This window comes from Sus scrofa, chromosome 3 (genome assembly GCF_054392235.1).
Source record: "Sus scrofa isolate SSC_HxYL_T2T_F1_AM1 chromosome 3, Sscrofa_HxYL_maternal_Yorkshire_Landrace_v2.0, whole genome shotgun sequence".
In the NCBI taxonomy this organism is placed as follows: Eukaryota; Metazoa; Chordata; class Mammalia; order Artiodactyla; family Suidae; genus Sus; species Sus scrofa.
In genome coordinates, this window is record NC_139385.1 from 76,577,149 (window position 1) to 76,590,423 (window position 13,275).

General features: G+C 39.4%; 1 protein-coding gene across 11 annotated transcripts in view; it reads right to left on the minus strand.

Annotated features, from left to right (window-relative positions):
* CTNNA2 (catenin alpha 2) overlaps positions 1-13,030 on the minus strand; it is a 1,217,074-nt gene extending 1,204,044 nt beyond the window's left edge. For all 11 annotated transcript variants that reach the window (XM_021088202.2, XM_021088201.2, XM_021088200.2 and 8 more), the window contains exon 1: positions 12,818-13,030. The gene's annotated coding sequence lies outside the window, so the exon portion shown is untranslated. The remainder of the gene's footprint in view (positions 1-12,817) is intronic.
* Between the last annotated feature and the right edge of the window lie 245 nt (positions 13,031-13,275).

Sequence of the window (13,275 nt, forward strand, 5' to 3'; positions counted from 1 at the left end):
GAACACAATTTACAATCCTTTAGATCTTCTTCAATTTCTTTCCAATTACAGGCAGAATTTTCTGTATACAAGTCTTTAATATTTTCATATTACTATACAGTTGCACTTTCTTGAATGAAAGATGAAAGAGTAACATATGTTATTTTATAATTATAAGAAGAATAGAAATGAAGAGTTCCCATTGTGGCTAAGCTGAAATGAATCTGACTAATAACTACGAGGATGTGGGTTCGAACACTGGCCTCACTCAGTGGGTCGGGAACTGGCGTTGCCGTGAGCTGTGGTGTAGGTCACAGAAGCAGCTCAGATTCTGCATTGCTGTTGCTATGGTGCAGGCCAGCAGCTGTAGCACCAATTCAACCCCTCGCCTGGGAATCTCCATATGCTTCAGGTGCAGCCCTAAAAAAAATAAATAAATGAAAAAGAAAGCAAGACTAGAAATGAAATATGTTCAAAGTTTGCATTCTAGCTAATAAAATTTTAATTTCACCAATTTTGATGTAAAATAGTTTAAATAAATACTCAAAAATTTACTTCTGTACATTAATTTGTCATTAAGGACAACTCTGCAATGCAATTGTAACTTGAGTGAAAATAAAAATGTATCTAGGTTTAAGAGGTCAGCTATTCTTAACGGCAATGGCAACAAAATTCTTCCCACAGGAAGCCAGGAATAAAAAATTTCATCATATAAACAGATATATATCAAATTATTCAGGCAGGCTAGAATAGAAAACAAGTATATGCTGCTCACTGATATCTTTTTTCAAACTTATGATATTAGTTACATTACTCATACTTGTTTGTGTAATTCTTTATTAAAAAAACCCCAGAACTATTATAAATTAGCCATAATTCTGAATAGATTTACTGATTTAGTATTAATGAAAATATATTTCTATTAATCATAACTTCCCACTTGCTGCTAATTTTACAACCATACTCAATATTCTACCCAAAAAAAATCCGAGTATCAATAGTAAATTTATATCATCTATTTACAATATCTTAGTGTGGATCACAGCATTTTAAAGTGATGGGTTCATTAATGGTAAATCAATACTGATACATATGCATAAAGCCTAGACCTGATGAATAATTATAATTCAAGGCAATCTGCCCATTTTCTCAATTTGCAGAATCACTGAAGTGTTTCCATTCAAAGTAATAATTTTTCATGATAAAAGATCATGAAAGTAAAAACAAAGTTAAGCTTCCCCTGAGGTTTGAAAAAGAAGACCTGATGCCAAAAAATTAAATTCTGGGCAAGAACTGGAGAATTCCAAAGCTTCTTAGTGGTGCTGAACTGGTTGCTATCTTAATACTTATACATTTCTAAAAAACTACACTGCCTATAGGATGGAGACAGTAGGCACACAACAGCTTCAATATGAAAATAAAGACAGAATAATATTTAAAATATCAGAAGCCAAAGAATAAAGTCATTTACATATATTGTTTAAAGTTTAATATCATGAGCATTATATAAGCATGTTACCACCACCATCAGCACACTGATCACTCAAATCAGTCCAAGATCTAGAAAAAACACAGTCCATGCATTTGAAGGGTCACATACAAAATATTCATAAAGGTCTAGAAAAACACTATGTGACTATCTGGAAGTGAGTAGACTGTACTACTCCAAAGAGAAAGGTTAAAAAATGTACTGATATTGATATTAAGTATAACAAGGTATTTGGGTTACTATGAAAAAACAAACATTGATAATAATTTAGAATTAAAAAAGGTGTGTTTAGGCTACAGTATTTCATATATGAAGAATGACTCATTCATACTGAATCAAACTTAGAAGCAAAATATTTTTATTTAAAATTAGAAATCAACTAAAGGAAAAAGTATTATGTTATCATTTTCGTGTATATATATATTATTTGAACCATTAATTGCTATCATAAGATATAAAGAAGTCCTAAAAGCTGGTAAGAAAAAAAGAACAGAAAAAACAAATTTTGTGAATAAAGTATTTCAACAAGGTGACTGGGTTTAAAACCAAATATAAAAATCAAAAGGAATAATTTCTACATCATCAATACCCTTTTAGGAAGTATAAAAGTAAATCTTTTCCAAACATCAACTGAAGCTACAAACAAGATGGTAATAAACTTGAGGTGAAATGAGAAACTTTTTTTCTAAGAAGAAAACAATATATAATACTAAAGGGCACAACAAAAAAGTCCTTAATAAATGGAGAGACATGGCAATGGAAAGACTGTGAATTAGAAAGTTGTCACCTCTCCCTCAAATTATTTTAAATTAAATATAATATCAATTAAAATATCAAAGCTGTTACTTATGAACTTGATAACCTGGTTATCATATCCTTCTGAAAAAGAAAACTACAAAAATCAATAAGGAACTTTGGAAAAAGAAAAATCATCACTTGTTGCATATGACAACATACTCTAAGCTACAGTAGTTACACCAGTTTAACAACAATTTTTATATTCAGAGAATAAATGAAACCAACATTAAAATAAGGTAAAAATCCACAAGAAAAAAATGGGCAATGATATGAACATATTCATCACAGTAAAGGCAAAACATTAGGCCAAAAAACAAACAAAAAGATAATCAACCTTTCTAGAAACCAGAGAAACAAATTCATATGACAAAGAGATACCATTCTTTGCTATTCAATGTTAAACTTTTCTAAGTTTAAAATTATCATGCATTAATAAAAAACTAGGAAATATGCACCTTTCATATCTGCTGATGGAATATAAATTAGTACTACTATTTTGAAGAACAAATAAGCATCAACTATTAAAGTCGAAAATGTACATATTTCATAACTCAAAATTACAGTTATCCATCAACTCTTCACAAAAAAATTACTAGTACATGTGGGCAAGAAATTGATATAAAGATGTTCATGGAGTTCCCGTCGTGGCGCAGTGGTTAACGAATCCGACTAGGAACCATGAGGTTGCGGGTTTGGTCCCTGCCCTTGCTCAGTGGGTTAACGATCCGGCGTTGCCATGAGCTGTGATGTAGGTTGCAGACGCAGCTCGGATCCCGCGTTGCTGTGGCTCTGGCGTAGGCCGGTGGCTACAGCTCCGATTCAACCTCTAGCCTGGGAACCTCCATATGCCGCAGGAGCGGCCCAAGAAATAACAACAACAACAACAACAACAACAAAAGACAAAAGACAAAAAAAAAAAAAAAAAAAAAAAAAAAGATGTTCACCACAATGTTGTTTGCAATAGCAAAAGAACAGAACAAATGAAATGTCTATGAAAACATCAGTATTAAATAAACCATGGTATAATCACACTATAAAATAATAGGCATCTGTGAAAAAATAATAATGATTAATTCATGTTACCAGCTAAGCTGTATGTGAAGGAAAAATGAGAAATATAATACCAGTTACCATTTAGGTAAATATTACACATAGATGTATATCTTACTACACAAACACTGACCATTTGTATCTTTAAGGCACTCTCACTGGGCCCCCAAAGTCAACCTCCTGCCCATGACACAGCCCATATTTGAAGGCAGATGGATCCAAACATTTCATCCCTGTAGACAGTCAAAAACTGGAAACTTAAATTTCAATTAATGTAACATTACACAGAAATTAATATGGAAGAAGAATATCTATTATCCCAGGAAATGCTTTAAAAAATAGGACAAAATTATATCTCAGCTATGCTTTAAAAAGACCGCTACATGATAAATTCAGATACACTCAAAGGGGAAAAAAGCTAGAAATTCGCCAAATGTTCCCTGGATACTTGGACCGCAGTAATTTTTACATTAAAGTTTCTTTTTCTGGTTGCTTTTTAGATGTCCCACAATGGGCATGTATTGTTGAAGCGTCAAGACAAAACATGTTCTTTTTGAAACAGTGTCTCTCCTGTGATTGCATTCTTGAGATACTTTTATACAGACAATGCCAAAATATTTCTCCACTCCCAGCCTCTCCCCTTCACTTCAGTCTCACTTTTCAGCTGCCTACTGAGGAGTTATCAGCATCCCAATTTCGATTCTCCTGGATGTGACTTCACCTCTCCCACTGCTGTGCTCACTGATCCCATCTTCCAGCTGGCTCAGCCCTGTCCCAGTTCCCAGACCAAGGCTGGGCTGAATTAAAAAGGACTAACACAAGATCACCCCCTCCTCCATCTGTCACCCCCCTCCCCTTGCTAAAGCAATGTTTCCAATTTGGGGTCTGCGTGGACTTTAGATCCAAGCCCCTGGGAAGTCGGTACCAGACTGTAATGCACACTCTGTCGGCACTTCAGATACTTTTCACATCTACTAGATTGTCAACTGGTGGGGTCAAGACTCTATCCTCCTATGTGGATCTAGGGCTCTGTCCCCCTAAAACTGTGTTTTGAATAATTTATAAGAAAGTATTGGAGGAAGACTGCCATATTTGTTTAACCAGAAGCTTTGTAGGTTTGTTCAAAGATAGAATGAGTTTGGAGATGTAATTCATTTAGTTAGCATTTATCAAGGACTTAATGGGGGACTAGGATTACAACAGGGAAATATTAGAAAGAAAGAAAAAAAAAAAAGGTAGGCTTCTATCCTTGACACAGTTTGAATCTAAAGTGGCTGACACCTCTTAAAAAGAAAGAAAGAAAAAATGAAAGAAAGGAAGAAAGAAAGAAGAAGGAAAATAATTACTGTTTTAGCTTCTGCCTTAACAAGCAAAACATGAAAATCTTTTGCCTGAGGTCCTGATTTCACAGATGGGCAAACTGCAATCGAGTTTGCCTGCCTGGATTCCAGACTACTGCCAGCACTGACTTTTGCCTCCTGTCCCAACTCCACGGGCCCCAGAGTGCCTGACTCTGCTTGTCACTATTTGTATGCTTGCCCAACTCTCAATTATTCCCTTAGATCTAGACCCTTCCCCCTTCAGTCCATGCTGTAAGCTGTGATCTAAACTCTGCCCTTCCTCCTTTCCAAGAGTACCTCTGTCACTGCTTTTGTACACATTTGCACAACAGCAAGCTGCAACTACAACTCTAGTTTTCTGCTTCAGCCTCTTTCCCACAAGACTGAGACTATCATGGTAGACATTCTAAATCAAGTTGTAACCAACACAGTTGCTTGCTGACCCAACATTCATTCCCCTTTTTCTTAACTAACTGCCACTGAGCTCAGCCATCCCCTTAACCTCCTCCACACAGCCTGGAGCTTGGGGGAAAGCTGACCCCATGCCAGCCCCAGCAGGTGGATTCTCATTAGTCTAAATCTACCCTGTATGGAATTTTCCTTCCCTTTACTGTTGACTGGATTGGGGATCCACAGCAGGCCAGTGAGATCAGAAGTTAAGGGAGGATTTTGGCAAAAGTTTCCTCGTTTTTTTCTAGAAGAGGCATCACAGAGGCAAGACGGTGTGCCCAGAACAGAGCAGCCATAACACAGATGCTGAGGATGGGGACCAGACACAGAGGGGTCAGAGAGAAGGGCAGAGAGGGGAAGCTGACCTGAGGTCTGACGCCATCCTCTGCATTTCTTGTCATTAGTATGAATCTTTTTGAACACATTCTCTTTCCTCTGCTGCCAGGTTACATACAGTAAACAGCCCATCTCTGAGTAAAATATATTACAGCTTTCTTCCTACATCAAAAAAGTAACTTTTAAGATGGAGATGTTTGGGTTGTTTTTAGTTTGAAGCTAATATGAGCAAAGCTGCTATAACCCAGCAGGACCCTGTGAGACCTTCCCAGAGTGGATCCACATTCATGTCCTCTGCCTGCCTCTTTGTCTATAGAAAAACTTTAGTCAAAGAGTCAATGTAATTGGAGAAGTGAGAAAATAGAGAAAAAGGAAAACAAACAAGCAAGACAGAATAATAATAGTTTAGCCATTTGACAAAGTCAAGGACCTTTAGTTCTTCCTGCAGAACTATAGCTAATATTCTGAGCAATGCCCCTTGTGCTGTTTTGCAGGTGTTGAAGCCCCCATCAGGTGGAAGAAGTCAACTATATGCTGCCTACAATCATGTAGACTCCAGACCAGTTGGAACTAGAAGGTTGTTGACACTGACTTCCAATTACCTCACCATGAACCAATCAGGAAAATGTCCATGAGCTGATCAAACCCTCCTCCTTGAACATTATAAGACTTCTCACTAGCCCTTCCAAGGAGGGCACAGTCCCTTGGGTGCTAGCCTATGTTCCCTATTTGCTTGGCAATTAAAGCCATTTTTTTCTGTTTCCTCCAGCTCCGCCTCTGTGTTTCTATGTGGCATCAGTGTACAGAGGCAGCTGATATTTCCACAACATTGATATTAATTTTCATGTAAAAGTCTTTATGCATGTTTTCATTTCACCTGGGAGCAGAATTCCAGGCTTGCATTGTAAGTTTTTTGGTTTTTGGTTTTGTTTGTGTGTTTGTGTGCTTTTTTCTAGGGCCACACCCTCGGCATATGGAAGTTCCCAGGCTAAGGGTCGAATCGGAGCTATAGCTGCCAACCTACACACAGCCACAGCAATGCAAGATCTGAGCCACATCTTCTACACCAACACCACAGCTCACAGCAACGCTGGATCCTTAACCCACTGGGCAAGGTCAGGGATTGAACCAGCATCCTCATGGTTCCTAGCTGGGTTAGTCAACCACTGAGCCACCAAGTATTTTTTAACATTAAGAAAAAAAAATATATGAAATGTATCAATAAGAAAAATGTGAAATGTACCAAATGTATCTGATGTATCAAATGTATCTGAAGAAACGACACAGCAGCAAACTCTGAAAATGTATCAAATGTATCTGATGTATCAAAAGTATCAATTGTATCTGAAGAAAGACACAGCAGCAAATTCTGAAAAACTTTGGGACAGCTGTGGGACACCCCTTCTCAGAAATACTTGAGGACAATTGGCTCTTTCTGAGGTAGTTAAGGGACATGTCTACCTCCTTACTAAAAGATGCATTGATTGTATTTAACTACTGCCTCAGGCTCTATGAATTTAAGATAAAGTTGTAAGACTCAATTCTCGCCAAACTGTTGTCTCAGCACAAATAAAATCAGATGGGAATGAACCAACCTCTGTACCTTACAGCTCAGGGTCCATATAGTAGAAACAAAATAGAAACAAAATGATACACAGAAAACACCAAGATTACTTTGCAATGTATCAGAGAAGCCAAGGACAGAGAAAGACATTGCTGACAGCGCTTCCCACAGGGGCATTGAGGGACTAGAATGAAAACCTGCCCCCCTTCTCTGAAATTATACCCACCACCCATGAAGAGGCATAAAGGGCAGCTGAACCTGCTGCCCAGAGAATTCTTGAAACTTACATGGAAATTTATACTTACTTTCTATCCATCATTTCTGAGCCCTCTTGATCCCTACTTCCAAAATAAACACCCTACTCAAAAGCTGAGGAGACAGATCTGAGCTTTGCCTCCTGTTGCCTTGCTTAATCACGAGCACTAAAGACTTTTCCCCCTGTAAAAGACCACTGCCTTAGCACTGGCCTTTCTATTTGTTGCACAGTGGGCAACAAGCCCACTTGCTCAGACAGGAACATCAGATCCTTTGGTTTTATGGAGTCATTGTGGTTTCTGAGTATGTTGTGGGAGAGCTGACATATCCCCATCAAGAATTCACGGCTTTAGTTGTGAACCATCAAGGCACCATTAAAAAAAAAAAATCTTGGATTTAGCAGATGTATTATGTTGTTCATAATACATCTGCTAAATCATATGTGTACACCAGTATACACATATGACCATATTAAAGTGTCCTATTAACTGAATAGGCAATTATAAATTTTTCAGCTCAGTAGATGAAACAAAATCAATTAATTTTGTATCATCCTTACTCCAATTCTCCACGTTCTCTACAAATTAAGGTCAATGCTTTAATTTATAGAGAACACTGTTGCTTAATTTTCACTCCCGCTAATGCATACTTGTCTTCACATCGGAAAAATAAACGTCTAAGAGTTGTATATACAGATACAGCCTTTAAATAAGGAGGAATAAAAGCCTATATAATTATAAGTTCAGACTATCACTTTGTTTTTTATAATGTGTAACAAGTAACAATCGCAAAAAGTAGTAGAATGCATATCTGTGGTCGGATTAGAATTCATCTCCAAGGTAAAAATTCCTTTTCAAGGAAAGTAGCTTGTCAAAAATCACTGGTGCTTTAACACAAAAGTAACTAGAAGTGATACATCTGAAAATGTCTTACTTGGATCTGCTGCGTCTTTAAAACATCAGAATATTAAGAAAACTTCCAAAATGAAAAATAAAAATACTACAGTCTCTGGTCTGTTAACTTCCAGCTTTTAGAAATACATTCACATTTATAACTATATATCTTGAGATAATACTGATGAGAACAATTTTGCGTAGTGTTATAACTACCTAAAATAATTATAAGGGAGTTCCTGTGTGGCTCAGTGGATTAAGGAGCCAGCACTGTCACTGCAGTGGCTTGGTCTGCCTGTGACACAAGTTTGATCCCTGTTCTCTAGAGCCTCCATGTGCCTCAAACGTGGCCCCCCCAAAAATAGTAGTAATGATTTTAAGAAGGGTATTTTACTATTTTGGAGAAAGAAATGAAACTGTCTAGCAAAAACAGATTAAGCATGAGCACTATCAACACTGACACTTGTAACTTGCAAGCACAATTTTCTGGAAATTCTTATTTGATAAAATAATTCAATTCAAATCATTTATGCTGTTGGATATATGTTCCATAGATATATATTTCAAAATAATTAATAAACACCAGCCCAAAATAATGGTGTATCAACAGACATAGCCAGTGAGCAACTGTCACCCCACACGGAGTAGATCTTTAACTTGTTCAATGCACAATTCCAGACAGACCCTCTGTTGTCCTCACCCGAGTCTCCACTAAACAGTTGAAAAAACATGATCCATTTGGAATCATTAATAATCCTGAACTCCAGAGGACGGGAGAGAAGGGGGAGGAGGAGGAAGAAAAAGAAGAAAATAACTCTGTGGTAACAAGGAAAAGTCAGCAATGAAGTAAAAATAAAGTTCCTGGAAATATAATTACCCTAACAATTACTGGCTTTATATATGACAAAATAAAATAATCACAGTTGCAATTCTCCAAGGTATAGTCCTGCATTATTCTCGGGTTAAGGCAAAACAAAGAGAGAGTTGTGATAATCATGAGATGAAATCTTGATTGTTTAGAAAGGTCATGTTTTTCTCTGCCTTGAAGTTTAAAGAAGAGAAGTGGAATACTCTGAGTCCTCTCTGTGACACAGACCTCGAGTTCTGTGTCCTAGTGTAGGGCTGTGCATGACATAAAGAACTAACACAAGGTCCGCTGGTCAGTGCACATTCTGTGATAAAATGGAACCCACAATACCACAAGCTGTCTTGTCCCAAGTGAGAGTGTAATTACTCTGAATGGGTAAGCTTAATACCGTTTAATACACTCCCCAGTATTCAAGTACTTTGTTTTCCCAAACACATGGTGCTGCTCTTCCCTCTGCTTTTGTTCCAGCTGTGGTACCCACCCTGCAAAAATTCCTTCCTGGAATTTTTGGGAGCCTCTGTCCAAGCCCCAGTCCTGCTACCCCTGGATACAATTTTTATCTGGTGACATAAACATGGGTCCTCTTCAGAATGCCTCTAAAAACTAACTTGCTTTTCATGTCTTTCCAGTAAATAATCATACATTGTCTTAGATTGTTTGTAAACCATTTCTCCTAATTATTACAAAGCTTAGCACACACTTTTATTCTTATGCCAAGTACTGTGATTAGCACATTTAACCCTTATATCAATCTAATGAATAAGAGGTCTACCATAATTCCTAATTTGTAAATGGGGAAAAAAAAAGAATACTCAAATGCTCAAAAGTACTTAAATAATACACAAGGGCATAACACTTTACTACTTAAGCAGAGCATGCACTCAAATCTAAAGCTCTCTCCAAAGATCTTGTTCTTTGCCACTGTGAAATATGACCTCACGAAAATGCCTGTTCACCTCAACTAGGCTGTAAGCTAAGGTAAAAGAGAGTGTCTTTTTACATCTTTGAATACCTCACACACTTAGCTTAGGGTTGAGCAGGTTTTAAGAGATTCCAGTAAGGCACAGAGAATGTTCCAGAATATGTTCTACAGACTCCAAAGATGTTCTTTTGGGTCTTCACCTGTACTATACATGCTTAAATGTCCAGTCAACTAAAAGCAGAAGCCTCAAGAAATTAAATTCCTCACAGGAAGTTAGTCTGTATCTGTAAACTGGATAATGATCAGAGTAGCAGACTGCTTTTCAAGACACTAATTCTGCTTCTGTTTCATATTTTATTCATTCTACTCAAGTTGCCCTCAAAATATTGCTCTAAACAAATGTTTTCTATTTGCTAATAACCTTATAAATTTTGTTTCACTAAGTGGATGAATGTTTACAAAGGAGACAAATAAAAGTATCTTTCTTTCCATAGTAAGCATAGTATTAAAAAGAGGCATCCACCCATATCACTTTGTACAGCAAAACTGCAATCAAGAAAAAGCACAGCCGACTGAGGGGCAGCATCCTCCCCACACACACAACCATGAAGCTCCACAAAGAAAGAGCCATAGAGATGCTAGACGTGCAAAAGCTGTTGGAAAGTACATTCGGGTAAAACTATCATATTATATTCATATATAATTACTACCAAAGTCTTTCACTAGCTTCATGGCACTACAGGGAAATGAACAACGACAACAACAACAAAACACACCTATGTACAATTGTGTTCACTGTTAAGTAATGTAACCACTCAAAATACTGACAGGGTTGAGTGCAATTTTGCATTAGGTTGCTGGTAACTCTGACAATTTGACCAAGCTTCTGCCACATGGCTTAAGAGTCCGCCAAGCCATTAATGGAATTGCATTTCCACCGAGGGGAGCTGGGGCAGGGGGTGGGTCCATCATTCCTAACATCACACACTTCCCCAAAATTGATTCAGATGATTAACTGTGTCAGCTCTTCAAATCAGCACTCAATCACTTTGGAAGGTAAATCTCTTCATTTCAACTCCTACTTTACATTCCCATAAAATGCAAAAGCACACATTGCACAACTGGCATATAATAATTTAAATGAAAAGACAAAATCAATAATTTGCTCCACAGCATAGTTTCTTACTGGCAGCTTCACTGAATCCACCATTAATTTCAGTCCCTCCCCACACACCCATTGAACATAAGTCAGAGCTATTCTACAGATATTAAAGGGGATTGTTGTTTGTTTGGTTTTCTTTTAAGGAGAGTACGGGAAGAACAAAATACAGGCTTTTAAATACTCCATGTCTGAGTTACACTGTTTGTTGGACCGCTCTAAAATAAAAAATACACTAAAAATTCTGAGGCAGGACTGTCCCACCATATACGATAAACTTTTCAGCAGCAATGCTTACAAAAGGGAACACTGCCAAATAACCATATCTATCTATATCTATATATCTATATTGACATATAGATATATATGAGAAAAAGTTAAAGCGTAAACTAAAGAAAGCAAAGTAAAAACATATAATTTGGTAAAAATAGGAAGTTTAAATTTTTAATAATGGTCCCTGAGCTAATTCAACTTCCCCATTGGTATAAACCACACACAGAAACACACAGTATGTTTCTCTTCAAACATCTTCACAGTTTCTGTGATGTCGATGAGAAAGGGTAAAGGTATCTGCTTAAAGCTATAATGCAGCTAATCCTATCATAATGGTATATTTCTAAGCCCGTGGACTATAACCTCATTACTCTAAACTGCCTATCTATTGTCCCCCTTTCGAAGTTAACTCATGATAAACAAAAGTGCATCTCTTCCACTCTTCTGCTCTGTGTTTTCCCAAATCAATCTACCCTATGTATGCTAACTGAAACATTCCATAAATAATGCTGTGGGGCACATACATTAAAGTTGAGAGAGTTTCTGCCTCTGAAGCAGCTAGTGATAGAACTAAGGACACAAGGATTCAATTCCAAGCCAAATATTAGGCGGGTGGTTTGAAAATATCAATCCAAAAAGGCCTAGGGGAAAAGGATACAAGCCTCCACTGCCACCACCCTCCCTCTTCCCTCCCGGATTCCTCTCTTGTTCTCTTCCTCTCTCCTCTCCCGTGGCTTCTCGGAGAGACAATCAAAGCAGGAAAAACTGGATTTAAAATTAGTGAGACACACACTGGGAATATGTAATTCCCAGAAGGAAAAGAAAAAAGAAAAAAAAAAAAACTGCTACAAAGGGGTGTGTGTGGAGGGTTGTTGGCAACATGTCTAAGTGACAACCCTCCCCACCCCCACCCTAATACTGCACAAATCCATAGATTCTTCCTCAACCCTCTTCTCCTTCCAGTTCCCAGTACTCTATCCAACTTGACCCTTAATCCAAATAACAGAGATCCACAGGGCATCCACTGTGCAAGAGTGTGTCTCTGAGTATATAAGCCCAATTTTTTGGAAACCCCTGAATCCGGACAGTTGTACCAGGCAAGGGATCTCCCACCAGGGAAGGGGTGAAGAAAGGGAGAAAAAAAAAGAGAGAGAGATGGAGACAAGAGGAAAGGGAGGAAGAGCTGCGCTCTAGGGCGAGTGACTGCAAGGAAGACAGGGAAGAAAGAAAGGCTGGGAAGGAAGTGGGGCTGGGAGAGAGGAAGAAAGGGATGAAAGAAAGGCTGGAAGGGAGAAAGGAGGGGAGAGGAGAGAGGGATGTTGGGAAGGATGAGGGCGGGAGGGTTGGGGAGCGGGGAGGGAGGGGAGGATGGAGAGGATGGGAGGGATACAGGGAGGGAGGGAGGCAGGCAAGGATGGAGGATGCTCTGCCCGGGACTCACCTCTGTGGGTCGGTGGGAGTTTCTCGCCCTTCTCTTTCTCGCTGGTTCCCAGGAGCTGGAAGGGTAATCACAGAAGGGGCTGGGAAAGCGGCGGCAGGGATGAGGGCAGCAGCAGCTGCAGCCGCCTCTGGCCGAGGTGCGGTGCCTCCTGCTCCGCCCGCCAGCCCGGGTCTCCGCCTCACTCGGAGCTGGATGCGAAGCCGCTCCCCCCTCCCCCCGCCCGCCCCGCGTCCTGCCCAAGCGCGAGCGGCAGCGGCCCGGATCGCCGCTAGGGGAAGCGGCCAGTGCGCAGGCGCAGCCGCTTGCTCGCTCGCGCGCCCCCGCGGCCCCCGCGGCTCCAAGGCCTCCGCGGGGGTGGGGGCCACGGGCGCGCGCGGCCTTGGAAGCGCCGAGCGGGCTGGGCGGGGCGGGGCGAGGCGGAGCTGGGGAGGCCAGGCGGGCCGCGCCGCAGGTGGGGG